Source organism: Triturus cristatus, chromosome 10, assembly GCF_964204655.1.
Source record: "Triturus cristatus chromosome 10, aTriCri1.1, whole genome shotgun sequence".
Classification (NCBI taxonomy): Eukaryota; Metazoa; Chordata; class Amphibia; order Caudata; family Salamandridae; genus Triturus; species Triturus cristatus.
In genome coordinates this window covers 958,465,341-958,484,773 of record NC_140593.1, presented here as the reverse complement: position 1 = coordinate 958,484,773, position 19,433 = coordinate 958,465,341, and the positions used below count along the sequence as shown (strand labels likewise).

General features: G+C 47.6%; 1 protein-coding gene across 1 annotated transcript in view; it reads left to right on the top strand.

The window, feature by feature from the left end:
- Positions 1-2,774: 2,774 nt before the first annotated feature.
- Positions 2,775-19,433, top strand: part of TMC5 (transmembrane channel like 5) — a 524,224-nt gene continuing 507,565 nt past the window's right edge. Inside the window, exon 1 of the mRNA XM_085628842.1 lies at positions 2,775-3,049. The gene's annotated coding sequence lies outside the window, so the exon portion shown is untranslated. The remainder of the gene's footprint in view (positions 3,050-19,433) is intronic.

Genomic DNA, 19,433 nt, shown 5'->3' with positions numbered 1-19,433 from the left:
TGTACACAGCACAATGTAATGTGGTAGGGCCCGGGCCCTCATGCATACATTATGACCACACAGACACACTGAGATAGTTTGTGGAACTGGCTACAGGCATGTGCTCCCGGTCACTAGCTGTTGTTGGTTGGAAGGTCCCAGAGGCCAACAGGTGCAGCACAGCCAGCAGCTTTGTCTGCGGAGGCATGTTGGTTGTCCGCTGTGTTGGTACCGTCAGCCTGTGGGCAATGATGGTCATGATGCGGAGGATGGTTGTCCTTTTGAGCCTGTAATGGGCAATGACATCCTCTGGCGTTAAGTCTGTGAGGCTGGTGCTTTTTCTGAAGGTCCGCTGTCTTTGTCTGCGCTGCCTCTGTGGTAGTCCGGGGGGGAGGGGGCGGTGGGTGTTATGGCCCTCTTGGGTGTCCGAGCTGCATGATCAGTAGCTCCATGGCATCTGTAGTTCTTCACGCGTGGCTCTGGCCTGGGCTCCCTTTCATACTACAGGTTGTCGTCCGACTTAACACCAGGTAGGAGCAGGTGTTAAATCCCTGTTGCAAACGCGCCTTATTGCATGTTTTGTGATCTTATCGCTGATCTGGCTGGTCGTTGAGAATGTTGCGAAGTGGTGTTGTCGTTGCTTTTTGCACGGGAACGCCTACTCTGCATCTCATTAGCGTTAGTTGCCGGGGTCATCCGTGGCGATGTTTTTTGCGGCTGCTATCGTGGGAAAACTGGTGATGTGGGCTGTTAGCACCAGCTTGTGAATAGGGCGATCAATCTATCACCACTTTGGCTGCGATAAAGTGCTGCTAACTCGGAGATAAGTGCTTGAGAATATGCCCCTATATTTTATTGGTATTTATTAGTTTTAAAACAATGTATTTGACAACTTGATTATATCAATGTTAACATTTTGTAAAATATGTTTTTGCTTTTTACCGTTAGTAGTAATATTGTTTACTTTCCTTTGAAATGCTATTTTTAATGTAAAATAATTTTTGAAAAATTTAAAACAAATTTTCGAAAATTAAATGAAGTATATATTTAACGTATTTAAACAGTCAGATTTCTGTTTCTGTCAAATTTAATTAAACTTTTCTATGAAATGTAAATATTGTATATGGTGTTCAACGGTTGGTCTCTTAGTAGACAACCAAAATGTCTGTTAAGGAAAGTGTTTTTTGGTAACTCTACAGTCAAGCAGACAGATAATATCAAATAAGGCTTTTCTCTTGCTTTATGAAAGTTATACACAGAATCAACTATTACTTTCATTTTTTCAAAAAGATAGAGAGGCAACAGAAACAGTTGTGGAATTCCACATTCAATATTAAACAGATGCTCGTAGGTTACACCTTACAAAGGCTTCACAAGGCAAGAGATCTGAACCACTGGTAAACACGTGTATTTTCTTGATTTAAGAAGTGTCGGGAACTAGAAACACATGAGATGTCCCAACTGACAACACTGCGGAAGACAGGGCGTGATTGTTGTTTGTGGTACACACCCCGAACTTGACGGTAACAAGCCTTGGAAGTGGGGCGTCTGTAGCTGTTTCTGTCGTGAGTTCTGGCTCTAGAAGAATGCACACTGGACTTAACCATTGAGAAGTGACATGTTGTAGATGTGTGGTTTGATTTACCTACCAGGACTCACATCGTAAAGATTCTACTTAGAAGACTTGCACCTTGGCTCCTCAATGATCTAAATTTATCATCAGGACTTAGCGTTGAATCCAATGTGTTTCTAATTTCCGACACTTCTTAAATTAAGAAAATCCATGTGTTTATCAGTGGTTCAGATCTCTCGCCCAGATGAAGCCTTTATAAGGTGAAACGCGTTGGCTGCGCTACCTTGGAAGCACTCAATAAAAAAAATACTGCAATAGTAACCAAGACCTAAGAGCATCTGTTTAAAGCTGAATGTGGTATTCCACGTTACTTTTGCCTCTAGCTTTTGAAAAAATGTCAATGTGCAGCTCGCCATTGCGGTGGACAACAGGTTCTGTCGATAGTAGTGACTATTTCAGGTGGTGCAGCTTTGAACTCCCTGGCTGCCTTCCTATCTTGTTTAGTATTACTTTTATTGGCAGGAGGGCACAAAGCATGGCATTTAGATTACTTTGAGTTGGTGGAATGTTCTATTTCCACCAGTAGAGCCGAGTAGGAAAAGAGGTGTAGTGGAATACAGCCGAATGTAGTCGATCCCTGTAGGAACCATCATCGTAAGGTTCTTAGCCAGTTTTAGGCATCTCATTGTTATATAGTCGTCAGATAACTGCAATGATAATCGAAACATCTGTCTCTCGCACTACCATATCCATCACACCACTTAGTGCTGCGGCGTACCACAAAATAAGTGCAACTCACTGGTCCCTCACACATTACACCAAACATACTTCCCATGTGGGATCACAATAAAAAAAATTCTAAGACAACTACGCTCTCTCTCACTGTGTTGCGTGCTACTCGTGTTAATGTGCTTCAGCGTCTCACAATGTGGTATGGCGCTATAGAAATGCTACAAAATAAGATATTCCTCTGCTGATTATGGCAGTGGCCACTCCTTTTGAACAAGTAGTTCAAACCCCAGTGTAATCTCCAGTCGACCAGTTACAAATGGCCCGTTACTGGAATCAGTTGCAGCATATGCGCACCTCTAACAATACATACTTTGTTTGTTGAATGAAAATACCATTTGGAAAAATAAGCTCAATTCAACTACAAAGTTGAGGTCCAAACTGCAACTGGGAGTTACTCCATAACGGAAGCCATCTGAAAATAGTCAAATTTATTAACTGGCGGGCTACAGGAGTCGTGAGGCTGTTCCTGTGGTGTGGCCCTGCACACCCAGCACTGTGGCGCAGTAGGGGCAGGCAGCGCCGCTTTCTGGCCCATCGGCTGAGAGCGCTGCTGCAATGGTAACGTCACCTGCTCCAGGAAGGGATTCCGGGACAGGCGCCTCGCACAGCGACACCTGTGTTCCGCGGCGGACTCCTGCAGGATCGATCCAGTGTCCTCGTCTCCCGGAGTTACCAGGCTGGCGGCGCGGGAGGCAGCGGTGGCAGGTGAGCCTCGGGGTGGGCGGGCCGTGCGGCGTCTCTGAGGGGCTCTGGGGAGTCCGGTGAGGGCTGAGGGCAGGGGAAGTACCCTCGACGAGGCTGTCGGCTAGGCGGGAACGGAGCGCAGTACCGAACGTTCTTCCCCGTATTCTAGTCATTTCGTGCCCTCACTTCTAATCTCTGGTGGGACGAGGGTATTTTAGGGCTCTTCGCCCTCCCTAAATTCCAAGCGCTGTACTCCCCTAGCCCCCCTCCGGAGATCCACGCACCGGACCCCAAACTATTCAGAGTTATACGACCAGTCTTCCTCTCTGGAGGATTTCTTTAAAATCTTCTTATATTCACCACAGGTGCCTCACAGGAGCTTCACCGGAGATCCGTGCTGTCACCTCTTACTCTCCACAAAGCGCCTCAACGCCTCGCCAGGGGTAGAAAGCGCTATATAAATACAAGATATGATAGAGACGCTCCCTGAATCATAATCGACCTGAGGTCTCCTGTGTTTTATTTCTGAGGGGGTGGAGTTCTCTGTCTCCTGTCTCCAAAGAGACCCTGCGTTTTTTCCATTTAGGTCCCTGTGCTCTCTCCAGGGTCAGTGCATGGTCTCTTCATGGCCCCTTACTGTCCTCATTCTCCGCACCCTTGTGTCCCATCTACGGAGAGTCCATGCTCCTGACGTCGAAGGGTCTGAGCATCCTCCTAGCCCTGTTACTCGCTGTCTCGGGGCTGTGCGCATCCTTTCTCTGGGCCATGTTGTGCATGCTCTCTATGGTGCACCAAGCACCCTCTTTTTGGGGGGCCGGAGGGGGGGGGGGGGGGGAGGAGAGGGCGAGTCTGTGCACGCCCCTTCTGAGGATCTAGTCAGACTGTGTCCGGGGCGTCTCTGCATGCTCTCCTCCGCCATTTATTCAGCTTTCTACTAATGAAAGGGAACATTTTCCCCTGAGTGTCTCCTGTTCGTCTTCTCCACAGAATCATGTGCCTAATTGCTTCATATACTACGGATCCACCCTCATTTGAGTGTGTGTGTGGGGAAGGAGGGGAGGGAATGGGTTCATCTTCGTGTTCGCCCCAGAAACATGTCATCTCCGTGGCTCTGCACCCTCACCCCTCTTGTAGGCGATAGGCGGCATGGGGTGAGGGCGTTGATTTTGGACCTTGTTAAGTTCCAGACTTAGCAAGGCCTGAAGGGCTGAGGTCTTTTCTCTTCTCACCAGGAGTCTGTTCTTCTCAGGGTTGTCTGGCGCCCCCTCTCTCTCTAAAGGTGAAGATGTTAGGCGTTATGTCGGGGTTTTTCTTCCTCTGACTAGGAATTTCGAGGTTTGTCTCCGGGGTTCGCGTGATACGAAGTGGACGGGTGGGGCGGTCAGTGGTTTGAGATTTGTTTGTATCTCCAGGAATCTGCGCACCTTCTCTGCTGGATTCCTCCCCCACTATTGGGCGATATGGTCCCTTGCCGATGTTCCATGTTCCTGTGTTTGGTAGCTATTCGGTTACCTTTGCATCAACACATTAACTATGAAATGTTTTCATCTTACAAATGGCACATTAATTCAGCTGCAATCCCGCTATACTTTCCCCAATTTTATTGGACACATTGAGGTATGACACACTACCTAGCTATTGCATTTTAACACTGCCTATAGTCTGAATTCCTTTCGAAAAGGAAACTGGTGATATTTCATAAACTTTGGACGCTGGAGATAATAAGGAAATGCAAATCGATGTTGGACTCTGGACCAGAAAACTGCCTCTGAACGGCGTGCCCCGTTATTGCAGGCCATGTTTTCAATAATTCCATGTCACAGTTGCAAGGAACATATTAGGTCTTTGTTGAGGGCAAGGAAGGGCGCCTGGAAGTTTCAAGGCTGCTAATTTACTTTATGAGACCAATAAATGTCATAATGTATTTAGATGTTACCTTCTAGTTTCCCTTCCACAGCTGTATTTATTTAGCGAAATGCCTTTAGACAGAACTCATCTTATCTGCATTGCATGTAAATAAAAGAACCCATCTCAGTATCACGGTGTGGCTCGGTTTCTTGCCTGATGTTTACTGTGTCGGAGTGCTGCCCAGTCCTTCCGGGATCTTGATCAACGTGCTATGGCCTTGCTTAGTTTTCTTAACTGATGTTTATTCTGCTGGGGTTCCTGTCTTTGCACTTGGGATGTTGGGAAACCTCTTGAGTTGCTGTTTAGTTTACTTAGCTGCTGGTTGCTGTGGACGGGTGCCTGCTCAGTGCTCCAGTGGTGTTGCTTAGTGTAGAAAATTGCTGCTTAGTTTTCTAAGCTGTTGGTTGCTGTGGTAGGGTGCCTGCTCAGTGCTTCAGGGGTGTTGCTCAGTGTAGAAGGTTGCTGCTTAGTTTTCTAAGCTGCTGGTTGCTGTGGACGGGTGCCTGATCAGTTCTGCAAGGGTGTTGCTCATTGTAGTAGGGTGTTGCTTAGTTTTCCTGACTGCTTGCTGTGGCAGGGCGCCTGCTCAGTGCTTCAGGTGTGTTGCTCAGTGCAGATGATTGCTGCTTAGTTTTCTCAGCTGTTGGTTGCTGTGGCAAGGTGTCAGCTCAGTGTTTCAGGGGTTTTGCTCAGCGTAGAATGATGCTGTTCAGTTTTCTAAGTGGTTGGTTGCTGTGGCAGGGCACTTGCTCAGTGCTTCAGGGGCGTTGCTCAGTCTACAAGGCTGATGCCTAGTTTTCTAAGCTGCTGGTTTGCATTGGCAGGGCGCCTGCTCAGTGCTTCAGGGGTGTTGCTCAGTCTACAAGGCTTCGTTTTCTAAGCTTCTGGTTTGCATTGTCAGGGCGCCTGCTCAGTGCTTCGGGAGTGTTGTTCAGTGTGGAAAATGACTGCTTAGTTTTCTAAGCTGCTGGTTGGTGTGGCAAGGTGCCTTCTCAGTGCTGCAAGGTTGTTACTGAGCGTAGAAGGGTGATGCCTAGTTTTCCTAGCTGCTACGCCTGGGTGCTGCTCAGTGCGCTCAGGTGCTGCTCAGTGTTCCTAGGTAGTGTGTCTGGGTGCCGCTCACTGTGTCAGGGTGTTACGACATATGCAATAATGCTCCTCGGTATGCCAGTGCGCTGCTCAATGTATCTGAGTGTGTGCGGTCTCTGAAGTCATATAACTAGAAGATTGTGATCCTTCTGTTTCTCAGTGGTTAATTGAGGCTCTACTGCTGTTTTTAAATTGACCGTTCTCTAGTGTAAATCGGTCAGCCACGCCTCTTTCCTTATCACTTCTTGTTCTTTAAAGCAACACTACAACTTGCAGTATGATGCCTGGTAGAAAGCCAGGACTGGCTGCAACAACTTACTCTTGACAGTCAGCAACTTGAGATCTGACAAGGCTGCTCGGTCAGGGGTTGTAAACCAGCCCCTGCCCCAGGCACAGTGAAGGCCATTGTCAGTCAGGTCTTGTAAAATGCTAGCAAGGGTTTTTTTTTCACCAGGAATAAGAATGTCATTACTAACCGAAATTCCTTTTGTGGACAGTGGAGTTTTTTTTCTTAGCGGTAGCAGCTATAGCGACCAGAATGCCAACTGGCCCCCTTTTCATGACAAAAGTCTGTTAAAAACCTGGAACAACAGTTGGAACGCAGGAATAGTAGCAAAAACATGAGGTTGAACTGATTAACGTTTTCTTCAAGATGGATTTAATTCCTGTGTTGCCACCTTTGCATTTTGCTATAGTTTATATTTTTTAGGTTTGTTATGTAATGGTTTTGTTATGTAATGGTGCCTGTGCCGTTAGTGACACATACATTGTATTATATGCACAATGCAATGAGATTTTATTCAGCTTCCTTCACCATTAGCTTCTTTGGCCGGAGAATCTTCCTTCATCAGCTTGAGGCATTGCAAAAAACATCTTGGATCAGCCCAGATGAGCATTTTAGTTTTGCCTTCTTTCTACTGACTATTTAAACGTGCCCTTCCTTATCCATTGCAATGCATGAGGTGCTGTTTTACATCTGAAAAGCACATTCTCACATCACGCATTTCATTTCTTCATCTCACCCACGCATTGCATACACAAACAAATACTTAAACCTTTTTTTTACTATAACAGGCATTTTTATTGAATTTGTCATTTGTCTGGTGCAAACATCAAACCTTTTGGCTTTGCCAATGCTTGTTCTTTCAGGTCCTGCCTGACTATCTAGGATTGCTTGGAGTAGTGACAGCAAGTCTGGTTATCTTGTGGTATGCCTCCTGTTTCTTCCTAATGTAACATGCTGTTGCTTCCCCCATGTCTCTTGCAACACCCTCAACACTTTAGCCAGCAGCACTTACTTTGCAGGGAGTTGTGACTTGGCAAGTCACACTTACTTGGAAAGCTGAGCAAGCCGAGGTTTCATTGGTGACAAATGCATTGTCCTGGAGTTGATGAGTTTGATTACCACAAGCCAGCTTTGGTGTTCCATCCTCCCAAAATATGTAAATTGAGCACTATTAACTGAGTAAAATTAACATCCACAATTGGCAAGCACTTAAATGACAGATCAGTATAACACGCTTATAAAAAATAGTTGTTACTGTAGGCAATATGAATCTACAAGTTCCTGAATGTCATGTGGTGCTGGTTAGAAAGCCAAGACTTTGTGATGGTGTAACATATGACATCGAGATATTGCGATTCAGGACACATGTTATGCCTGAATAAATCAAATTTATAGGAATGCTAACAGTGGCGGCTGGCAAGTACGCCGATTTGAGACGCGGGCAAATTGGTGTGGACATAAAATAAATACAAAACATCAATAAATTAAATAAATAAAAAAAACACTTATCTGTTTGTGCAGACACGTCTTCCTCGCTCCGGTCCTCTTTTTTCTGACGTCACATCCAGGACCCCAGCTAACCTACTTAACCAATCCTGACACTTCTCTCAGCATGAAAGAAGCGCAAGGATAGGAGGGAGCGGCGTCTTTCGGCGCTCCCGATGACAGTAGGGGCCTGTGCAGGCTCTCAACCCCCTGTTAGTGCGCGGGAAACAACCTTTACAACGCAGTCATTACATCGCACTACATTTACAACGCAGTCATTACATCCAACATCCTTTACAACGCATGTCACTACAACCCAGCCATTACATTGCATGTCACTACAACGCATGACACTACAACGCATGTCACTACAACGCAGGCATTACATCGCATGTCATTACAATGCATACCATTACAACGCATAGTACCCCTACACTATCTAACACTTACCCTACTGTTGCACCCCTTGGAGTCAGAATAGTAATTTTTACCCCTACATTATCCAACACTTACCCTACTGTTGCACTCCCTTGAGTTAGAATAGTAATTTTTACCCCTACACTATCCAACACTTACCTTAAATGCAATGTAATGGTATGCGTTGTAATGGTATGCATTGTTAAGGTATAATGCGATATAATGGAATGCGTTGTAAATGTAGTTTTAAAAAATTTGTTGTAGTGGCATGCGATGTAAATGTATGTGTTGTAAAGGACGTTGCGATGTAAAAACTGCATTGTAAAGGCATGCGTTGTAAATGTATGCGTTGTAACGTCATACTATCTTAGTGCGCATGTCCAGGCTGGCCATCGGCCAAAGGGTCATGCTCACTATAAACTAGTGCACAGGCAGCCTACCACTGCAGCCACTCAGCAGGCTCTGCCCCCTCCTGAGTCGGGACGGGTGGACGAAAAATAAAATGGTATTGAATTAACTTCATCCCCATTTTATTTTTCGTCTCTGGGGCTTTACTGGGGGCATTTAAGTGGGTCGATGCTCCTCCCCTCCAATGGAGGAGCTGTCACTGAATGTTAATCAATAGAGTGATACGTGAATCAGGGTCATTACATAATGACTATCAACATGAGCCCCAATCAAGACATATATATTCTGCATTGAGCCCAAAATGCATGCAGAAGAAAACAGTGAACCACATTCCTACATGGACACACAGTCTGTTGGTGCTGATTTTTTTTTCCTTTGAGGTGCATTATGTTAGACCGTGAAGAAATGGAATATTTCACAAGTTTCTCTTTAGAATTGTCTATAAAAGTAAGGAGTTTGTAGCATATATATATTGCAAATATGTTGATATGGAGTGAACTCTTTGGCTCCACTCGTAGGCCTGGCTAAACAGAACAACTCTTTGATGAACTGCTGTTGGCAGTTATTTTAATACACATAGAGTGGGCTTTAGCTTTGCTTAGAAGAGCGCTTCTCCCTTACCTCATGCTGTCGAGAGTTTGCTGTATCATTCCGACTGCTATGGGGTGCTTACATTGCAATACACAAGGGACTATTTTACCTGTCAAAAGGACATTGACTTATGATGCATTACATTCTTTGTCTCATAGATGTATTATATATATTACCTACTGGCGGTCGCCAGTAGGTAGTTATAGTAAGGACCTATTATCCATAGGAAATTTGTAACATTCTTTTTCAATTAACTTTGGCGCCGGATAACGAATCTTCGTGAACTTTTCAAAACTGGTGGGGCGCTCCGGTCAGCTCCTATCCTGAAAGTTTGGGGGTGATTCGTCAAGCGGGGGCCGAGAAAAAAGGGGGTCCCAAAACGCGTTTTCTCCATGTTATTTCCCATAGGAAATTTTGGAACAGGCTACAGCCCGAACTGCTGAACTGAATTACACCAAATTTTGCAAAAAGGTAGCCCTTGGTTTAGAAAGAGACCTTTTAAAAAATGGTGTAAATTCATTCAGTAGTTTTTGAGAAATAAAGATAGTGATTTCTATGGCCGCAGTGGATCCGCGCTCCCTCCCGATCACGAGCTTCATGCTAATTGGCTGTCAACACTCCAAACCACGAAATGTTGGCAGCCATCTTGTGCCTCGGTAGAACCGAGGCACAAGAAAACAGAAAAACAAATGCGCAAAACATGAAAAGGGGTCAGGGTAGAAACACCCTGACCCCGTAGGCCTGCTCAGGAGGTCCCAGAAGGGCCCCCAGGGCCCAAAAAGCTTTAAAAAAAAAAATTTCTCCGGACAAACTTTTTAAAAAAACGAAGCGCGTGCTCACGCGCTTCGTGTTAATTAAGCCCCCCAGGTCCCCAGGGCAATTGAAAAAAAAAGTATTGGGGGCCCCAATCCCCCCACACTTGCCCCGGGGACCGCCACCTCCCCGGGGCTTGATGAAATAGGTGTGGGTGGGCATGCAGCCCCCCCTGCAGCCCCAGGGACTGCCACCCCCCGGGGCAAATTTTTAAATGTGTGGGGGGGCCTCTAAGGCCCCCTAAGCCCTGGGGACCGTCATCCCCGGGGCTTTCATTAATTGTAAGCGGGGGCACACGGCCCCCCGCAGCCCCGGGGATCGCCACCCCCCCGGGGCTTTAAAACAAATTAAATTTACCTGTGTGGGGGTGGCTCGTGCCCCCCCACACGCCCCAGGGACCGCCACCTCCCCGGGGCACTAATTATTCAAAATAGGGGGTCCGTTACGGACCCCCGAGAACCACTCCCCCGGGGCTTTGCATTAAGTGGGAGCTGGAGCCAATGAATGGAATGGATCACCTCTTTCCTCACCGCCAGAACCCAGAGAGTCCGCCTCCACCCTTTCCGCTCCTCGGCATACGAAATCATCTGCGGCGTACCCCAAGGATCCTCACTGAGCCCAACACTCTTCAATATCTACATGAGCCCCCTCGCCGCCATCGCACGAAAATACAACCTCAACATCATCTCCTACGCTGACGACACCCAGCTGATACTCTCCCTCACCAAGGACCCAGCCACCGCAAAAACAAACTTCCTGGAAGGAATGAAAGAGGTAGCAGACTTGGCGCCGCACCAACTCCCACCAACCACGCACGCAACCTGGGCTTCATCCTGGACTCCTCGCTCACAATGACCAAGCAAGTCAACGCCGTCTCCTCCGCATGCTTCAACACCCTGCGCATGCTCCGGGAGATCTTTCGATGGATCCCCACCGAAACCAGAAGAACAGTAACCCAGGCCCTCGTCACCAGCCGACTGGACTACGGGAACGCCCTCTACGCTGGAACAACAACCAAACTCCAAAACCGTCTCCAGCGCATACAAAACGCCTCTGCGCAACTCATCCTCAACATCCCTCGCCGCACCTAAGAAATCTCCACTGGCTCCCCGTCAACAAGAGGATCACGTCCAGACTGCTCACCCACGCACACAAAGCCCTCCACAACATGGGACCGAAATACCTCAACAGTCGTCTCACGTTCTACACCCCCACCCGCCAGCTCCGCTCCCCCAGCCACGCCCTCGCCATCGTCCCACAGATCCGCAGAGCCACCTCCGGAGGAAGATCCTTCTCCTACCTGGCAGCAAAGACCTGGAACTCCCTCCCCTCCCACCTTCGTCTGACACAGGACCATCTCAGCTTCGGGAAGCACCTCAAGACCTGGCTCTTCGAGCAGTAGCGGCACCCCCCCCCCCCCAGCGCCTTGAGACCCTAACGGGTGAGTAGCGCGCTCTATAAATATCTTGATTGATTGATTGAATGATGGCTCTGGGCACCTCTACTCCCCAGGGACTCCTGCAGTGACCCGGGGTGCCCACCCCGGGACACTGCTGTTTGCAATAACAGGGCGGGAACCTCGCGGCTCCCGCCCTGTCATTGCAAACTCTGTTTTGCTTCATTGAAGCGAAAGCAGGGAAACCTGCTCTCGCTTCAGTGAAGCAAAGCAGAATTGCTTTTCCATAAGGGGAGCTGCATGTCAGCAGCTCCCCTTGTGGAAAAGCAATGCCGGCTCCCACAGGACGCGGGGAGACAGCGGGACAGTGGGGGGATTGGGGACCCCCCCACGGTGCCCAGCGGATAGGGCCGGCCCCGGGGATGGGTCCCCGGGGCCAGAAGTGGCCAGGGACGGGGGGCCACGCAGCCTAAAAAGTTCAACAAAAAAAAGTAGGCCGTCCCCGGTGGATGTGGTCCCCGGGGCTATAATAGGCCTGAGGAGGGGGGCCACGCGGCCCCCCTCCGAAAAACAAAACAAAAAAGCAATGGCCAGGCCCTGGGGGGTGGGGTCCCAGGGGCCAGAAGTGGTCGGGGAGGGGGGCCACGCGGCCCCCCTCCCAAAGAAAATAAATAAATAAATATTTAATAAATAAGGGCCGGCCCCGTGTGATGGGGCGCCCGGGCCAATAGAGGCCTTTGGAGGGAGGCCACGCAGCCCCCCTCCATAATAAAAAATATTAATTTGGCCATGCCCCGGGGGATGGGGTCCCCGGGGCCAGAATTGGCCATGGGCGGGGGGCCCGCACGGCCCCCTTCCTGTAACATTTTTATTTTTGTTTTAAAATGAGGGTCAGGCCCTGGGGGATGGGGTCCCCAGGGCCCATAAAATAGAAAAGGAAGGGGGGCCATACAGCCCTCCTTCTTTAAAAAAAAATTATTAAAAAAAGACCGGCATCGCGCAGAGGCCCCGCCCCCTCCCTGCAGCACTCTGCAAACGTGTCCCCTGCACGTTGTAAGATGGGGAAGTAATTACCCTTGAATACTGGGGGTCCCTGGGGGCCAGCTTGCCCATCAGGAACCTTCAGTATGCGCCAGGGAGCTGCGTTGCAAAGAGGTGTTCAGAGGCCACGCCCCTTTTTACAACTCTCTGCAACGCAGCTCTGTTGCGCTTACTGGAGGTACCTGGTGGGCTAGTTGGAACCCAGGGACCCTCAGGATTCAAGGGGACTTAATCCCCCAACTTAAAACGCGTCATGGGGCGCGTTTGCACAGTGGTGAAGGGAGGGGGCGGGACCTGAGGTGATATGTGTGCAAACACGCCCTGTGGCGCGTTTGAAGTTGGGGAATTAATTCCTCTTCAATCCTGAGGGTCCCCGGGGGCCAACTAGCCCACCAGGAACCTCCAGTAAGCACCACAGAGTTGCGTTGCAGAGAGGTGTAAAAAGGGGCGCGGCCTCTGAACACCTCTCTGCAACGCAACTCCCTGGCGCATACCGGAGGTACATGGTAGGCTAGTTGGCCCCCAGGGACCCTCAGGATTGAAAAGGAATTAATTCCCCAAATTAAAACGTGCCACAGGGTGTCTTTGCACACGTGTGACCTCAGGCCCCGCCCCCTTCCTTCACCACTGTGCAAATGCGCCCCCTGGCAAGTTGTAAGTTGGGGAATTAATTCCCCTTGAATACTGAGGGTACCTGGGGGCCAGCTAGCCTTCCAGGTATCTCCAGTATGCGCCAGGGAGCTGCGTTGCAGAGAGGTGTTCAGAGGCCACGCCCCTTTTTACACCTCTGCAACACAGCTCTGTGGCGCTTACGGGAGGTACCTGGTGAGCTGGTTGGATCCCAGGGGCCGTCAGGATTCAAGGGGACTTTATCCCCCAAGTCAAAAGCGTCATGGGGTGCGTTTTTGCTCAGTGGTGAAGGGAGGGGGCGGGGCCTGAGGTGACATGTGTGCAAACACACCCTGTGGTGCGTTTTAAGTTGGGGAAATAATTCCTCTTCAATTCTGAGGGTCCCTGGGGGCCAACTAGCCCACCACTTACCTCCAGTAAGCGCCACTGCGCTGCGTTGCAGAGAGGTGTCCCAGGCCATGCCCCTTTTTACACCACTCTGCAATGTAGCTCTGTGGCGCTTCCTGGAGGTAAGTGGTGGGTTAGTAGGGACCCTCGGGACTCAAGGGGACTTAATTCCCCAATTTACAATGCACCAGGGGGTGCATTTGCGCAGTGGTGCAGGGAGGGGGCGTGGCACGTTTTAAGTTGGAGAATTAGGTCCCCTTGAATCCTGAGGGCCCCTGGGGGCCAACTAACCCACCAGGTATGTCCAATAAGTGCCACAGAGTTGCATTGCAGAGATGTGTAAAATGGGGCATGGCCTTGGACCCCCTCTCTGCAAGGCAGCTCTGTGGTGCTTACTGGAGGTATGTGGTGCGCTAGTTGGACCCAGGGACTCTCAGGATTCAAGGGGACCTAATCCCCCAACCCAGTGTACATGGACATCAGCTCTGTCCAGGAGTTTATAGGAACAGGGCTGGTCAGAAGATAGGGTTTCCTGACTGTTCTTTATTGTACAGAGGTGCTGCTAATGACCATCAGTGTGCAGCTACACAATTTTTTGGTCTTGCTCTCCTGCCGACTGCGCATGCACTGTCGAAGCTACGAGGGGTATTGTTTACTGTAAAGGGCTTGGAGCCCACCCACTGCTTACCATTCGTTGGCATCATTGTCACTCTTCTTTGCTGCCTCCTAATTGACCAGTGCGTGTCAGGCGTCCCTTTCTGTTTCATATGTGGAGCATGGACTAAGCACAGATTGATTCCCCTTAATTAGTGTACATCCATTGGTCATGTCATGCTGTGTGCTTACAGAATTCAGCTACCATTCTTAAAATGCCTTCTTAAACTCGCCTGTCTTGTCTATCTGCAAACTTGCTGCTACGCTCATGCTGTCCCTTATTCTGAAACCGGTCTGACACTTCATAAATCAGCAGACGATGCTGTTTCCTTAACATCTGCAGTGTGCAACTCATACCGTCCAGTGCGTTGCATTTCATTGCTATAATTTGTTATGTGTGCAAACATTCTACTTCTTTGATGATGTGTTCTGTTTAACATCTATAAAAAAGAAAAAAGCTCAAGCTCCTTGCATTTTAATTTCTAATGCTACACTAATATTTTGAACCTTTTTCCATCAGAACCGCACGTCGTATCACAAAGTAAAAAAACATGCTTTGAGAAAAATGTAACAAATCTACCTGCCCAGAGCATCACAGACAAGCCTAATCCGAGCAGCTCTGGTGAAATTTGAAGCAGTAGCACAATTTACACAGGAGAGAGAGAGGGCGACAAAGATTTGTATGCATGCTACACATTGCCATACAATTCCGCTCCACTCCATGCCACACAGTGTCACACTACTCCATGGTACACAATGCCACACAATTCCACTGCACTCCATTCACAAAATCCCAATCCACTTCACTGCACAAAATGTCACTCACTTCTAATCCACACCAGGCTACACAACTCCACTCCATGCCACACAATGCCACACGATTACACTAAATACCATTCCATGCCACATAATTCTACTCTACTCCATGCTACATTGTTCTACTCCACTCCACTGTACTTCACACCACTCCACGCCACACAATGCCACTCCACCCCAAGCCTCACAATGCCACTCCACTCCACTCCTTGCCACACTATGCAACACAATTCTACTCCATTCTGCTCCATGCCACACAATTTCACTCCATTCGATGTCAAACACTGCCACACCTTTCCACTCTACGCAATTCCTCTCCAATCCACCCCACACAATTCCACTCCACACAATTCCAATACACTCACTCAGTTTCAATCCAACTGAGTGCCACTTGACTCCACACAATTCCACTCCTCTCCACTCTGCACAATGACACACAATTGGACTTCACTGTACTCCACAGAGTGCCACACAATTCCACTCTACTGCACACAATGCCACACAAATCCGCTCCACGCAATGCCACACAATTCCAGTCCACTGCACTCCATGTCAGACAATATCACGTAATGCGACTCCACTGCACTCCGAACATTGCTACACAATTCCACTCCACTCCATGCCACACAATTCCACACACTTCTACTCCACTCATATCACACAATTCCACTCATCACAATGCCACACAAGTCCACTCCACCCCACAAAACGCCCACAATTCAACTCCACTCCATGCCACACAATTCCCAGAAAATCAAGGACATTTTCCTGAACTGGTGTTGGCGCTAAATGGGTTTCTCCAGAGATTAGGGAGTTAAAGAAGGAATGTAAGCAACTGGAAAGAAAATGGAGACTCCAATTCATTGTAAAATATATGGTAACTGTCGAGCTGTTAGATTAAGAAAAACTTTTTGTTGAAATCTGGAAATTACATAGCAGTTGGTGGGGTATGTGGCACATTTGGAAAATCCATAACCACACAGAAAACCTTCCAGTTGTTAAAAGGCATCTTAGATACAAAACACTCAACCCCAGTATGGTCACAACCTACTGTGCAAGGACTGCAGGAATAACCACCACTTACTCCAGCAGTCATTCTGGTTCCTCAACAATGACATGGAACGACTGCCTTCATGTATTAGAGGCACTCTTCCTGTGACCATCGCCAGCCTTCTCTTTGTGGACTAGGAAGATAAGCAGTATTTGGATCTTAGTGGGGTTTAATTTGTTGGCAGTCGTAACATTTAGGATCATGTAATGAGCTACGTTTTCCATTTGGACCTCTTTCTGGTTTTGGCTCATCGTCATCAATGGCTCCATCGCTATTGCCAAAAAGCTACCTTTGTATTTAATGTGCAGATTCGACTTCAGCAGTTGTAGTGCAAGTAGCACCTTATATTGTGGCTGAGGCTTCCCCCTTCCTATAGACTCAATAGCACACCTGCTATTGTACAGCTTCAGTAGGCTACTTCTTCAAAAGTTTCCCTGACTGTTCTGGATCTGGCAGTGGGAGGGGAGGGGTGTGTGTACATTAACTCATTATATTTCTTAAAAAGTTACTAAATCTCCTCATGAGTGTGCATCAAACACCCATCAGTTCTCTCTTCTAGTGATCGCTCACCTTCAGGATTTCTGACTTCTCAGCAATGTCGACGGTGTCCCACTTTTACAGCCCTTTGATTAATTAGCCACGTATTCGAGGTTGTTTCTGAGTAGTTGAAATTGCTCAAGTTAGTAAGTCCTGCACTGCCAGGTTGAGCTCCTCCTCTGGGTCGTTATGAAACCCTGTTTGGAGGAGCTTAACTGATCTGACCAAGTCATCCAATCTCCTCACAAGCACCTTCCTCAACCCTCACATTGAGCCTAATTTAGAGTTTCAAGATGCATGACATCAGCCAAAAAGCAGCACATGTCCCATCTGCCCTATTCAGACCCTATTGATATCTAAACATTCTAAATAGTGATGTGTAAACATCAGCCACTTTTTGGTGGATGTCCTGCATCTGCAAAATACTAAGGGCCATATGTAGGTAGCTAAATACCGGTCGGTAACGGCCGAAATTCGGTAAATATCCCGTTACCGACCGGTATTTAGGCATTTGAGATGTAGGAGGCATGATTTAAGGATTCGGTAATTTAACGAATCGGTAATGGATCGGTAAAATACCGAATCGGTAAAATACAGATTCGGTAAATTACCGAATCCTTAAATCATATGTAGGGAGCACTCAAGTGAGTGTTTTATTGTATTCAGGATTCGGTATTTACCACCAAATACAGGTTGGTGATAAATATCGAATACCTTTCAAAAATCAATTTTTTGCTGTTTTGACAGTGCCATGTGGCAGATGTGCGCCACATGTGCACACATGCACGATTCAGGGGTGCAACAGGGTGTCAATGTGATACCCTGCCACCCATGAATATGCTTCCCCTATTACCGAATCGGTATTTACCGATTCGGTAATAGTAAATGGCTTCCCATTCATTCCTATGGGCCTCCAGGCCCATAGGAATGAATGGGAAGGGATGCATTATTACCGATTCGGTAAATACCTATTCATAAATACCGAATATTACCGAATCTGTAATAATTACCGAATGTTTACCTACATACCATTTACCGATTCATAAATACCGAATCGGTAAAATTCGGTATTTAGGAATCGGTAAATAGTATGTTACCTACATATGGCCCAAAATGAGGTTAATTGTGTTCTGAGAGGCCCTCTAATCAGCTTTTTAAAAGCCTGCCATCAGATTCTCGAATTGCTTATGCTGCCATCATTACATTTAAAGTATGTATCAACGTTTTCATAATCAATGCCCCTGAACTCCATGTCTTATAGCCTCCATGTTGGGATACCTGTAACAGAGCGTGGCTCCTTTGTATCTTGCAAAGCATCAGTCATGGTCACTGATCATCAAGTATATTATGTCGTCTTAAAGGGCCTCGCCTTTCTACAATATATATCGGGTATGCAATACGTCTACCAGGCGAAAGTCTGACGTCACCTCGGCTAGGAATCTTAGAGGTGTGGGGTCTGCTGGCTGGGGAACTGGAAGAGATGGGAAGGTATGATCTGCCCACTCTTGCAAGGTCAAAGTGTAAGAGGGCCTCAGGTACCTAGCCTTCACTTTTTTGTAGATCACATCTGTGTGTCCTTCAGAATGCTCCCTTTATTAAACTTAGGAGAGGGTTCATTTGACCTCTCCAACTGTTGGCGATAAGTTGTGAAACTTAGCGCCATCGCAGGAGGAAAAGCAAGGCTGCACCATGTCCTTGTGAATGTGGTGCAGCCTTGCTTTTCCGAAGTGGCGGAGAGAGGCGTTAAGCCAAGAAGGCTATCGCCTCTCTCTGCCATTTCCTTGTGAATATCCCCCTGCAATAATTTGTAGTTGTTCTAACTTGTGTGATCCATTTGCACCGTAGTGGCTTCTAGTGACTGAACAAACGTGTAGCTCAACTTCCTACTTCCTGCATGTAAATAAGCAGACATAGTCCTGTGCCTTCCTTACCACCCAGAGATCTCCATACTCCAAGATATGTAACCTGGAGACTGTAGCAGAGAATCTGGCATGGGGCTGTGCTACTTTGCCCAGGTGTGGCCTGTGCAAGAAACAGCGGTGAGGCAGTGAGGCCGGGTTGGGGGGATTTGACAGACGACCACAATGGGAAAATCAAATAAATAATTAATTTTCCCCTGTCGTCGTCTGTCAAAATCCCACCCCCACCCTGCCCCACCGCTCTTACCTGCACGGAACGCTGCTGCGTCTTTGCCTACGTTGGAAATCCAGATTTTAGGGTAAGCTCATGAGTTTGGGCCTAACACCTAACATCAAGTGCACTGATTCTCACTCGGAAGACGCATTTTTTTAATTCCATGTTTTTGAGATATTTTAAGTTTGAGTTCGATACATTTGACTTTAATGTCCCATCATCCAAAACTAAGCAATCGTTTCTTTTCAAGTAACATTTAGTTCTAATCATAGGATAACTTCAGCCTTTACAGGATCACGCATGGGGGAGAGTGCGAGTACACAGTGTGGGAAGAGGCCAAGCAGGACAGCAGCATACTCTGATAATAAAAAGGACAGACTTATTGAGGGAGAAAAAAGAAGAGGCAGCAGGCAGGCATTGCAAAAATGCAGGAGCAAGTATTAGAATAGACAGAAGACTCAGCCACAGAGAAAGGAAATATGGTTGTAAAATATGGAAAATGTTTAGCAAAGATTAGAAGGAGAGGAGACAGGGAAAAGAGGTTGAATGCAGGAAGAAAAGAATCTCGGGGCCTTGCTAGGGCAGCCTCCAGTAAAAACAAGCATTGGCATAGCCAATAGGTCTCGCCTTTGGGACCTTATAAGTGTTTAGCCATGCAACTGTTGCATAACTAAATACTTATAAGTCCCAAAAGCGAGACCTATTGGCTATGCCAAGCGGCCGTGAAAAGTGATCGCGATCAAACATCAAAGCGGCCGCGCGG